The 13,512-nt window shown below is 38.8% G+C and overlaps 2 long non-coding RNA genes across 2 annotated transcripts in view; one reads left to right on the top strand and one right to left on the bottom strand.

Moving 5' to 3' along the window:
• Positions 1-12,763, top strand: part of LOC111744617 — a 21,392-nt gene extending 8,629 nt beyond the window's left edge. Inside the window, exons 2-4 of the long non-coding RNA XR_002782234.1 lie at positions 8,455-8,548; positions 10,717-11,690; positions 12,136-12,763. This is a non-coding gene — a long non-coding RNA (uncharacterized LOC111744617). The remainder of the gene's footprint in view (positions 1-8,454; positions 8,549-10,716; positions 11,691-12,135) is intronic.
• Positions 524-10,856, bottom strand: LOC111744618. Its single transcript, XR_002782235.1, has 3 exons — positions 10,771-10,856; positions 5,102-5,181; positions 524-564 (listed from the first exon to the last, which is right to left on the bottom strand). It is a non-coding gene; the product is annotated as an uncharacterized LOC111744618 (long non-coding RNA).
• Positions 12,764-13,512: the final 749 nt, after the last annotated feature.

Consider the following 13,512-nt stretch of genomic DNA (forward strand, 5'->3'; position numbering starts at 1 on the left):
GATCCTTTTGCAGAACTCAATCCAAAATCCCTTTCTGTAATGTTTAGAGTATTTCCTGAATGAGTCACTTGCATTGGCACAACGATATTTATCAGGAGATGAAGAATCCAACAGAGGGAACAGGAGGGTTGAACAAATTTAGGAGCTTTAACTTTGAGTTCTGCCCACCTGGAATACTAGGGCTGATTGTGATAGCCTGGAAGCTACTCAAGAGGCAGAGGGAGCAGAGAGAACCCCTCACCCCAACCCCGGGCCACTCTTTGAGTATAAAAGCTAACCTTACACTTGACTTCTCCCAGGAAATGTTTAAAACCAAAAGTATCCAGTGTCTGAGGGATTCCCCTGGAGAAAAGGACCAGGGAATTGGCTATAGCCAATTGGTTGAACATTATATCTGTGGGTTTCTGAGTATGCTTAGTGAAAAAAGTCCATATATAAAGACAAATGAGTAAGAAATTTCCCAAGAGCCCTACTCCAGTCTGGAAAAGGAAGAGACTCCCCATTACTGACTCACCAGAAGCCATAATGTTAACGACGAGTTTATTTTATTCGAAGCCAGATGATCTAGAGAGAGAGAGAACGTCTATTATTTTCCTTAGTGTGGCAAATGCAAAGTAACAAATTTTACCTTTTTCATATTTGCAAAATGCTATTATTAGATATACAAATACTGATTCGAACTACTTTGGTAGAGCAAATTAGTTCTCTTCCAAGTTGCATATGATTTGCTAGCATTTTGTTTAGGGTGTGTGGATGCAGATTTATGGGTAACATTTTTCTACAGATAAAGTATACGATGGCAGAAAATGGGCAGTTTATGGCCCCAATATTTTTCTCCTTTTTCCCCACTCTGTAGTTGAAATTTTAGATTATATGCCAACTTTTCAACAACCTGGAGATTCTGTTTCTCTTTAAAAGTTAGAAATGCTACTCCAATAAACTTAATTAAAATTTTAAATGAATGAATGAATGAATGAATGAATGTTAGAAATGCTATGGCCCTGGCCAGTGTTTCATGATAAATAGTTGATGCAGCTAGGTAATATCAACTCTGTTGACTAGGCAGACACCCTCTAACTCATCAAAGTCTCCACAAAACCATTAATGGCTTCAACCTGTAGGATTCTGAACATGACAACTGCCTTTTTTGTACATAAAAAGAAAGCTCTAGGAAATAGAAGGAGACAAGATGGAGTTTAACAGATTACTAGCTGAAAATGTCACTCAGTTCACAAAAATAAAATATAGAGAATTTAAATAACATTATCAGCCTGCCTAATTTAATAGATTTGAGGGAATAATTAGAAACCGTGAAAACCCATTTTGAAAACCATTTTGAAAACCAGTTTGAAAAACATGCATTTTGCCCAATTTTATTTAAGAATGTAGAAGGAAGATTGCACTGAAGATAAAAGAATAATGAAATAGAAATAAAAGCAACTCTATACTTGATTTAAAATATAAAACATATAAAGGAGAATAGTATTTGTAAATATGGTCAAGACAAAAGGGGAAAAATGAACACCTTTATAATGGTAAAAGTATTACTATAGGTATAAAAAGACTTTAAACATCATAAGAAGATATTATGTGCACAAGCTTGAGACATATTTGTTGATGAGTGCAGAAGAGCAAGCATAATTCTGGAGAGAGAACTTTAATATTCTACCCTTGCTGCTCCCCTATATTGTATTTAGAGGATATTTACTGGCCCAATGTCCACAACACTAGATAACCATATTCCAGGTAACACAGCATGGAGCGGGTTATCAGGCAGATTAAAAGCCTTACTGAGTTGAGAAAATGATGAAAACATGTAGGATTACCAACTCTCCCCAGATACTCACTCTTCTCTTTTTCCACCCAATCCCAGAATGGCAGATTATAGAAATAGTGTAGAATTGACAACTTTAATATGTTTAGACTTTCATTATGTGAGTATGGTATATCTTTCCATTTATTTAGGTCTTCTTTGATTTCTTTTAAAAAAAATTTTCAATTACCGTTGACATACAATGTTATATCAGTTTCAGGTGTACAACATAGTGATTAGACATTTATATGTCTTATGAAGTGATCCCCTCCGAGAAGTCTAGTACCCATCTGACACCATACATAGTCATCACGATATTATTGACTATATTCCCTACGCTGTACTTTACATCCTCATAACTGTTTCTCTAACTGGTAATTTGTACTTCTTAATTGCTTCTTTTTAAAAAATTTTTTTATTAGTTTCAAGTATACAGTACATTGGTTAGAGATTTATATAGTTAATAAAACGATCCTCCTAATTGCTCTTTCTCTCCTCTGGCTCCACCTAGCCATTACATTGATGCTAATTGCATTCCCTATGCAGTGCTCCCAATCCCCGTGACCATCTATCAACTGCTAATCTGTACTTCTTTAACCCTTCACCTCATTCCCCCAACCCCTGTGGCCGTCACCAGATTGTCCTCTATATTTGTGAGTCTGTTTTTGATTAGCTTCTTTAGTATTTAAAGCAGAGTCCCTAGTCAGGGAAGTTTTCTAGAGGGAGTGGCAGTAGATAGGGTGATCCATAGTGGTTCTTTGGGGCCTGGGCTTTCCAACCTGCAGCTCTTCTGCTCTCCTCTCTTTAGACTCAACAAAGGCACATACTAGAGCCCTGTGGTGAACTTTCTACAAGAGACATTACCAGTCAGGGCTGGGAAAATACATGCTCACAGACTGACAGATTTAAGGGAGGGAGTGAAACTTCTCTGATAATAAAACTTGATATACTTTTAATTCCTTTGAACCACCTCAGTGTTCTATATTTTCCAAAAATAAAATGAAATCACCAGGGATGGGAGAGGATAAAAAACTAAAATGGAAATAAATGAACCCAATTGTATTTCAATGATTATCATAACCACAATAAAGAAAGAAAAAAAAAAAACTGAACCCTCAGTCTTAGGTAACTGCAAACCATCTGCAAGCAAATCCTAAACTCTTTTTAATAGATTTGTTTTCTATGGTCTTATGGATGAGGCAATTCTGAAACCATTTTAAATGTTTTACTGCAATGAACAAATGAATAAATGTGTTAATGCTGGGAGCCAGTGTCTCTTCTTCCACCCTGAGGAAGAAGAGACAGAGAAATATTGAATGGGAAAAGGCAAACTGTACCCTATGGAGTCTCATTAGATCTTCTTTTCACTCTAAATGGATCTAGTTTGGAAAATATCCATTCATGTTAAGCATAAACTCTGGGAGTCAGGGTATGAGAGAGGTGTCATTGGCTCATCCATTTGTGTCAAATACATAAAATCAAGGGAGAAAAGCACTGTTCTAAATATAGTACTTTATGTGTCTTAACTTATTAATGTCTCTTTAAAAATAATGGAAGCTGGGATGGGCGCACCAGCCAGGTACAAGGGGATCCCCCACCTCAATCGGCCTTCCAGGAGTGTGGCATCTGGACACCAAAGCAGACTCTGTGATAAGCCCACGGGATCCTACACGTTATGGCCAGTGAACATTAATCACTAGAAAGAGGTATAGTGTGGAGACAGAGAACTAGGTGTGAGATGATGAGAAATAAATGTGGAATAAGAATTTAAGCATCCAGATATTTGGGAGCCAATTATCTTTTATTAAAAAAGAGCACTACAGGGTGGCTCCATAGGTCCTGGGTTCACGCCCCAGGTGGAGCCACGGACCATACCACAGGTGCACTAGGCCCCGGGGTGCACGCCGCAAGCGTGTGGGAGGAGACGCCCCGCCTTCAGAGATCCAGTTCTTAAGGGGAAATGGCAACATCCATAGATCAGGGGTGGAAGTGGGGAAGGGGGTTGGCAGGGGGATAAATAAATAAATAAGAGCACTACATATAAAGGCAAGAAAGGAGAAATGAGTCAGTCATTAAAGGGGAAATAGCAGAAAGTTAGATACTCAGACAAATAAGAAAGTCCCGAGGTAAGGAAGGTTATTAATTCAGGTTTTTCCTTCTTCAGGCCTTGGCCTCTGGCCAGATGAGAAGCAAGGTGGCAACCTTCATGTAGTCCCTGCAGATAACAACAACTACTGTTAAAAATAACCCTACATTCAGTGGGCTCTTTGCCAGGCACTGCCCTGGTATGGCACATCTGCTCCCTAGTGCATTTCACCTACTCTCTGGCACCAAGGGCAGGGTAGAGTCAGACCTGGGCCTATGAGAGGGAACCTTCCTAAATTAGAGCCCCAAACTCAGGGTATTCTGTCTTGGTGCCAGGGCCCATTTTATGACTCAGGCTCAGCTCCAACATGGTCAGTGGGTAGCTTTATATCCATTATGGGTTCTGGGAAATAAATTTGGGAATATGTCTCTCCTTAAGAGACTCAGCATGAACAATTACATCCCTTTCCTGTGGTCTAAGAAGAACTTGAGGAGGAGGAGAAGAGGGTTTATGCCTCTTGCTCATACCACTTGTTTTTCTAAAGCCAAACGCGACCACGGAGAAAACAAAAAATGAACCCACCCTTTCTTTGTCCATGCTCAACGCCAGACATAAATATGATTTTGTTTTTTCCCTATAATATTCCTCCAGTGGAGGTGCTGTGGACCCCAGTTTTAGAGAAGAGATTTAAAAGTTTGGAAGGGAAAGGAGGAGAATTCTGACAAGTCTAATAGTGAGAAATGATGGATGGGAGGTCTCAAGAAGCCAAGAAGAAAAAGGATAGGAAGAGAGAGAGGATAACCGCACGAAAATCACGAGAGTCACAGATTTCTCTACCATTAAAGTTCCAACGCCGAAAGTCATTTTTTTCCCGACACTTTCTAAAAAGAGAAAAAAGAAAAACATACCCAGCAGAACTCTGATACCTGGATGGTGAGCCTGTCACTGCCAGGGTTTACATCTGTGGGTGTGAGCTTTCCCTTTGCCTATTAGCCCCACGAGTTCAGAGGAGACACCGTGATCTCATTTCCCACCAGTGCAGCCACTATAATGTCACTGGTAGCAATGACAGTGTCTTCAGGAGGAACTGAGGATATCCCTGAGAAACTGTTGGCCCAGGTTAAAATAATAATAACAGTAATGATAATAACAACATGAGTAACTACTAGCCCTTGATGAGAAAAATCCAGAGACCAACATACCTTGCAAAGAAACTGTCCTGTGACGTGACATGACATGTCTCAAGGGTGGAGCACAGAATTGCATGGCTTGTGTGCAGAACCTGTGAAGGTAGCGTATCAGCGACTAACTTGCATGTCCCCCATGCTGACATTTTCATCAGCCACTTTCTCTCCTTCTGACTCCACACCCTGATGACATCTGTTTATAGCCAGACAGCTGAAGCAAACTTGATTTTTTTAGCAGCCAGGGATTCCCTTTGCCTATTAGCCTCACGGAGACCTCTTGTTTTCCCATTGCTGAAAGTGATTCCTTTAAAAGTCCAGCTCTTGAGATAAATGCTGGATGTCTAGCGTTTATTGGACCACTAGATTTCATCATCTGTAAAGCACTGGTCTCTGTACTGAGGACAGAGCAGGAGTTGACATGCTTTTCCTGGAAAGGGACAGATAATAAGTATTTGCAACAGGTTCTCTGTTGCAACTATTCGATTCTGCCATGGCGGTGGGACAGCAGCCACAGACAACACGGAAACAGTCCAGTGTAGCTGTGTCTCAATAAAACTTTATGTAGACAGTGGAATTTGAAATTTATAATTTTCAACTGCCCATACATATTGTTCATCTCTCTCTTGTCAACCACTTAAAAATGTAAAAACCATTCTTCCTTTTAGCTGACTAGCCTTACAAAACAGGCAGTGGATCAGATTTGGCACGTGGACCACAGTTTTTTGACCCCTGCTATTGATGAATAATCAAAGTCAAGATTTTTGCTCTAATGGACATTACATTTGACCAGTGGACACAGATATAATAATTGGCATATTAAAAACATAAAATTACACATCGTGATGAATGATAAGAAAAAGGGTTGTTGGGGTTTTTTTTGAGAAGCAGTGTAGAATGACTATCATTTAAATATGGATTAAAGGAAGGCCTGTAAGTCAATAATTAAGCTGCAGCTTGAAAGACTGAGAATAAATCCTTAGGCAAAGACAGGGAGAAGGGAATTCCCAGCACTGCGAAGTCCCCAAGAAGGGAAGGTGCTTGGAGACCGAGAGGAACCGGAAGAGGGTTAGAGGTGCGAAAGCATCACTGCCTGTGTTTACCTCATCACCCCTTCACGAAGGCTTAGTACTGATTTCAATGTCATTTGGCTGGATGCCCTCCCCAAGAGGTCTCTGAGACAGATGAGGCGGTTGGCATAATTGCAAAGCCCCTGAAAGTCTGCAATTGTCTTTTTCCTTTACACATAAAGAATATTTTGCCCAGTGTGGCAGTCACTAGTGCTGTCCTGCCCAACAGCCATCTCTTTGATGACAGAATGGCAGTTTTGATCCAGCAGCCCAGGTGCTGGGGGTGGGAGGGGTGAATCACGATTGGTCAAAGAAAAGTAGATGAGTGCTCACCATGTGCTAGAGCCACTGAAACGTGACTCACGTGAATTATATAATTCAAATCAAAAAAGCCCTTCTTGTGGTAATACTATTCTCCAGGTTTATACCAGTGCAAACAGATGAAACATAACGCAAAATTTTTAAAACTTTCCCATGGTCCCCCAGCTGTTAAAATGGTAAGACAAGGATCTGACCTGAGATGGTGTGTTTCAGTGTCACAGGGCTTCATCACCACTCTATTAAAAAATCTGGATGGTAGGAGTTATTATTCTATTTACTGGTGAGAAAACTAAGTTGAAAGATGATTATTCATGTGCTAATATTAGCCAGAGTTTAGTTTTAGAATATACTTCTAAAATACTTAAAATTTCAATGTTTATTCTTGTGTATCCCCACTCCCCCAAATTATAGTCACATCTGGCATACTCTCATGTAGCTGGTATTTTTCATTTCTTAATATCTTATGCATAGTCTTCCACATAAGGCAGGGTAATTCTATATTATCATTTTAATGACTCCTGGTTATTTTATAAATTATCAAATTTAATTTACCTGCATATTTTCATTTTATCTTTGGGTTGTTCTCAATTATAACTAATATAAATATTCTTGTAGAGAATATTTTATGTATTTTTTTTACTGTTTCAATTATTTTCATCAAATATAGTTCTAGAAGTGGATTACTGATAATATACTTGTATTAGTTTATATAAAGTAACTCATAAAAGTTGTAAATTATCTCCCACTAGAAGTTATTATATTTCCTTAAAATCTACATTGGGTATTATTTTTCACATTTCCAAATCCTTACCAATAATGACATTTTATTTTTATAATATTTCCATGTTTTACTTGTCATAAACTTGGACATGTTTTCAAATATTTATTAGTCATTTTCAATTTTTCCTCTGAGTTTCTATTCATACCCTTAGCTCATTTCTATACATGGTTGTGTTCATCTACGTATTGTTTTAAATTAATTTAAACGGATTGATGGTTCTCCTGGTCTAGACCAGCTTGGCTGAGGTTTCTCATTATGTTTCTCATACTTGAAATAATTTCCCTTAGTTTATTTGCTCTTTACATTTGGAGCTAAGAAATTTTATTGAAACACCCTTTGTATTTTCTGGAATTTAACTATTCACCTCATGATTTGTACTTTAAGTGTCGTGATTACTCACCAAGATTACAATAAAATCAGTTTGTATTTTGATAAGTACTCTGGTGGCCGATTTTTAAGTTATAAATATTGTGAACTCTACTTGTTTTCATGTGTGAGAGATGGATGTTACTCTTCCAGGTTAACCAATTATCAAACATAATTCACATACCATACAGTTCACCCAATAAAATGTACAATTTAGTGGTTTTTAGAATATTTGCAGAGTTGTACACTCAATATCATAATCAATTTGAAAAGTTCTATCACCTCAAAAAGAAACCCTGTACCCATCAGCAGTCACTCCCCATTTCCTACCACCTCTCACCTACTTCCAGTCCTAGGCAACCACTAATTTATTTTCTGTCTCTATAGATTTGCCTACTCTGGACATGTCATATAAATAAAATCATACAATATGTGGCTTTTTATGACTGGCTTCTTTTACTTAGCATAATATTTTCAAAGTTCATTCATGTTATAGCATGTATCAGTACTTCACTCATTTTTATTGCCAAATAATATTCCATTGTACAGATTTACCATATTTTTAATATTTATTAGTTGATGGACATTTTGATCTTTCCACTTTATGACTTTTATGAATACTACTTCTATAAAATTCACATATAAGTTTTCACATGGATGTGTTTTCATTTCTCCTGGGTATATACTTAAGAGTGGTCCTATGGGAACTCTTTTGAAGAACTGCCAGACTGCTTCCCACAGCAACTGCACCATTTTACATTCCTAAGAGCCACGTGTGAGTGTTCCAATTTCTCCACGTTCTCACTAACACTTATTATTCTTTTTGATTATAGCTATCCTAGTGGGTGTGAAGTGATATCCCATTGATCAAAGGCAGCCATACCGGCTAAGGCATTTCTCTACACTAGTCATCCTAACAACTGCCAGGTAGGTGACAGAAGCCATCCTAGATCATCCAACCTCAGCCAAGCTCGTCTAGACCAGAAGAACCATCAATCCGTTTACAAAATCATGAGAAGTCATGAAGAGTTGTTGTTTTAAGCCAGTACGTTTTGGTGTAGTTTGCTATGCCTCAAACTTTTAACTGATACAATACAATGTATAATTGTCCACACATTCCCTCTGTAACCTGGCATTCCCTGACCAAGAAAAAGACTGAGGAAGCTCAGATCCTTGCCACATTGGAGAGAAGTGTGGACTGGGATCCTCATGTTAAGGGAGGGCTGGATTGACTGATGCCCCATGGAGCTACTGAACCCACTCATTACTCCTCACACACCAGTTCCTCTGGGACTGAGGACTTGCACTTGCTTCTAAAGCTGGAGAAGATAGGCAAGTCCGAAAGTTTCTCTGGGAAAATCATTCCATAAGGTAGGTTTGTCATAATGGATTTGGTCCATGATATGTTTAAGAAATAGTCATTCAGAGCACCGCTTTTCAAGTTTTTTTAGTTCTCTATTTCAATTTAGGCTTCATCTTCTTGTCCTCTGGGATTGGCTATGTAGAAAAGCAGGAACGACCTAAATGTTCAACATTAAGAAATCAGTTGGTATAACTTAACATCCAAACAGTACGGAATGTTTGAATGGTGGGAGAAAGTCTGTAATCTGTGCAAATATGATCTGAGAAGCTCTGCAGCAAAGTGTTGACAGTGTTGGCCCATGGCTCTGTGGAATAATGGGTATTTTTCCTGTTGTTTTAATTGCTTTATCTTCTTATTTTATGTACTCAATACATTGCTTTTGTAGTTACGAAATAAAAGATACATTTTACAAAAATACTTCTGTTGGGATTTTAAGTTGATCTAACTGATTTCACATTGCTCGATGTCACAATTCCTCATTGTTTGGCTTTTAGTCGCCCAAATAATTGCTTTTTCTAATGTTTTTCAATGAGAAGATAAAACAGTAAAGAGTGAAGTCTTTTAAGTTAAAGTGGTTGAGTATTTCAAGAAAGAATAAGTGGCTGAGAGAGTTGAAAGCAGCAGAAAATCTTTCAAAATAAAATATTTTGGATTTAGGATTATTGAGTTAATTGTAGTAGTTTTTAAATATTCAATCAACAGAAAGTATACAAAAAAGAAATGACTCTCCTCCTACTAATTCTTTCTCTACAGAAGTTACCAAAGTTAACATTTTTAAGGTGTTTTCCAGATTTTTCTGTACACTGAATATGTATATGATGTTTTATATATAAATGAGATTATGCTATGTATACTGCTCTGCTCTTTACATTTTTCACTTGAACAAATTCCTCTACTTTATTTTATGTCAGTTATAGAGATTTAACTCATTCTTTTTTAATGTTGAATTATCTAACCCAGTACTGTCCAATATAACTTTCCATGGTGTTGATAATTTTTTATATCTGCGTCGGTCAATACAATAACCACTAGTGACACTGGCTAATGAGCATTTGAAATGTGACTAGAGTGACTAAGGAACTTCTATTTTTAAATTTATTTCATTTTTACTTTTAATTAAATTTTATTTAATTTTAATAACTTAAATTTTAAATAGCCACAAAGAGTTACCATATTGGTAAGCACAGACTAATAATTCCATTAAAAATAAACACTGAGGTTGATTTCAGTTTTTCAGTATTAGAAATATAGCTTTGGTAAGCATTACCTTATCCACATCTTTTTCTTTCAAGCCAGTATTTTTGTAGGCTAGATTCTTATATGTAGAAATGCCGATTGCTTAGGGGTTTGCTTTCAGACAATGTGACACCTATTACCCAACTTAATTGTAAAAAGGCTGTAGTTATTCCCCGCGTCTACCTATGAGAGTTCTAATTTCCCCACATTCTCAACGATATTGTATACTATCTACATCTGTTTTTGGCATTTGATAGGTGAAAATGTGGTATGTCATTTATTTCCATTATTTATCGCCTCAGCTCCGAATGCATTCTTCAATATATGCTCTGTGATAAACAGAATTCCCTTAAGTAGTTCTCCTTTAAAGTGAGCACGGTAAGCTTTATCAGGAGAGGGGGCTAGAGAGACATTGCAAGAGGAAGACGTGGGAATTGGGGGCGCTCCCTCACTCCCAGACGACCAACAAAACAATAAATCAAGCTTTGCTTTGTAGTGACTGCCAATTCCAATGGTGTAAACATTCCCACCATAGCCAACTTCTACCTACCCATCTCATGTCACCGAAAGCGGAGCTGGAAGGAGACATGCAACAGCAGATCAAGACCTTTCCCGAGCAAGGAACCGCGAGCCCCGGCGCCTGCGCACTGCAAGCACTGACTACAACTCCCAGAAGCCCCCTGGGCGGGGCGGTCCCTTGGTCCTTCGGTTTCCGGTGTCTCCTGCTTTTCCGGCAGCGGACTACGTTTCCCACAGGCCACCGGGTCCAAACAACCAGGGGTTTCTCAGGTCTCTAGAGCATGCTCATGGTACTTGGGAGCGACATGAGATCGCGTCCGGCGGAAAGAAGTAATCCTCGCAGAGCCAGGCGGACCCGGCTTTGCGAACTTGGACCCCAGCCGGCATCGGGAGTGGGAGAGGAGAGGCACTAGAGGGGATCGCGAGTGGCCGAGGGAGGTGACGGTAGGACAAATATGAAAGGTTGGGGTGGGCAAAAGAGTTCTCCCTGGACGTATGCGATGGAACGGCAGATGTGGGACAGGGCTGGACTGTGTTTCTGTGGTGGTGAGGGACAGACATGGTGTAGGGGTTGTGTGTGAACACTGTGCACGTGATAGAGCCAAAGCTGTGTCACTGTGCGAAACTACATTTGCGTGACTGAACCGACAGGGCTGGGGTGTCCTGTGACAGATGAGACGATGTGTGTGTGTGTGTGTGTGTGCGCGCGTGTGTAAGCAGGCTTCTGTGCACAGGAAATAACCAGGGTATGTCTTTGTGACTGTGCGTAAAATACGTTGAGTGCACCTGTCTGCTCATGACAGAGCAGAAGTGTTTCTCCACGATCATATGACGGTGTGTGTGTGTGTGTGTGTATGTGTGTGTGTGTGTACAACAGAGAGAAGAGAGAAAGCGCTTTGTGTATGACAGGATGGGGATGAATCTGGGACTGTGACAGAAGTGTGTGTGTGTGTATTATGACAGGACTGGAGTGAGTTTCCATGATGGTGTGAATGTTGTATGGTGTGTGACAGGTCTGGGGCGTATCTCTGATTATGTGGTACAGGTGTGTATGTGACCATTTATGCATGTGACATGTCAGCATATGTCTCTGTGACATATGACAAGCATTGTGTATGGTGGGTGGTAGCTTTTGTGCATGTGACAGTATATGAAAAGTGTCTGAAAGGAGCACCTGGGTGTGTTACAAAGCCTGGGTTTGTCTCCATAACTGTATGTGAAATACTTGTTTTGTGTGAATGTTTGTGTGCAGTGTGTGTAGAAGTAACAGGGCCAAGATATAACTATGTAACAGTCCTTATGTATATGTGAATTGTTGTGCATGCGGTTTGACAGATTGTGTGAGCGCATCTTTAGGCAAGAGGGGGCTGGCATGTGCCTTGAACTGGAGAAAGAGGGTGTGTGTGTGTGTGTGTGTGTGTGTGTGTGTGTGTGTGTGTCTTTGAGCATCTGACTGGTCAGGGCATATATCTGTCTTTGGGATTATGTTGATGGACATGTGTGTGTGAGTGAGTACCTGGCACACAACAGGTCCAGAGTGTGTGTGTGACTGTACATAGCAAGTATTACATGCATATGAGCAACAAGTATGGAGTAGATGGTCTCTGTGTTACACACGTAGAGTACATGTGGGCATCTGTATGAGTATCAAGGCAGAGATGCATCTCCATGGTATGTGACAGATTATTTTGTGTGCATGTAGGTACATATGACGTGGTCTTAGTGTATGTTTGTTACAGTTTGAGTTGTTGTGAGCACATCACATGCCTAGCATGTGATGCCTAGCATGTGATGTGCTTATGTGACTAGATTGAATAGACATCCTTTAGTATGAGTATGGCTTGTGTGGCTCTGTGGTATATAACATTGATCCAAGGCTGTATGGTTATAAATGTATTATATCCATATTCTGGAATATTATATGGCTAATTATAAATGGCTATGACATAATGTTGAGCAATATTCAAAGTTATGATTAACAATAGTCAAGAAATTTTAATTATTAGCAGAAGGAAACTGGACTTTGGGTGGTAAACACAATAGAATATACAGATATTAAATTATAATGTACACCTGAAAATTATATAATTGTATTAACCAATGTTACCCTCAATAAACAATTAAAAAAAAGAAAAAGAAAAAAGAAAGTTTAATTATACATGAATGCTATTTAGTAAGGATTTCTTAGACATTTTGCAAGAATTATATATCCAAAATGACATTTTAAATGGATATTTAATGAAGAAGAGGCGGGTATAGCCACATTTATTAAGCAGCTTGTGTACCAATGTTGTTATGTTTGTTATGTTATATTGTTATGTTTGTTATGTTATGTTGTTATGTTTGTTATGTTGTTTGTTATGTTGTTTGCATATATTTACTCATTCCACCTACAAAATCGACCTACCAGAATTGGTTATTCATAGAAAATCTCAATGATGAAGTGTCCAGTTGCATTAATGAGCTACCACTAAGTGAACTTTAAAAATCTGCAGGTGTTATTTGTCTCAATCAAGTGGTTTTTCTGTATAGGATCTATTTGCTCACACTTCATGACTGGAAGGAAACTCTTCCCCCACATATATTTTTTAAATTTGGAAATAGCTTTATATTTCTGATATAATATATATATTTGGTTTTTGTCCCCAGTTCCTGGCACAGTGCTCCTAAAACTCAGCTTGGAATTTACTGTCTTTTATGCTAACGAGATAACTCTTTTGGTGCAAGGACAGGCCTCCATGGCTGCAGGATGGAGGCTGGGCACCAGAAAAAA

This window comes from Pteropus vampyrus, unplaced genomic scaffold (genome assembly GCF_000151845.1).
Source record: "Pteropus vampyrus isolate Shadow unplaced genomic scaffold, Pvam_2.0 Scaffold138, whole genome shotgun sequence".
NCBI classification, from domain to species: Eukaryota; Metazoa; Chordata; class Mammalia; order Chiroptera; family Pteropodidae; genus Pteropus; species Pteropus vampyrus.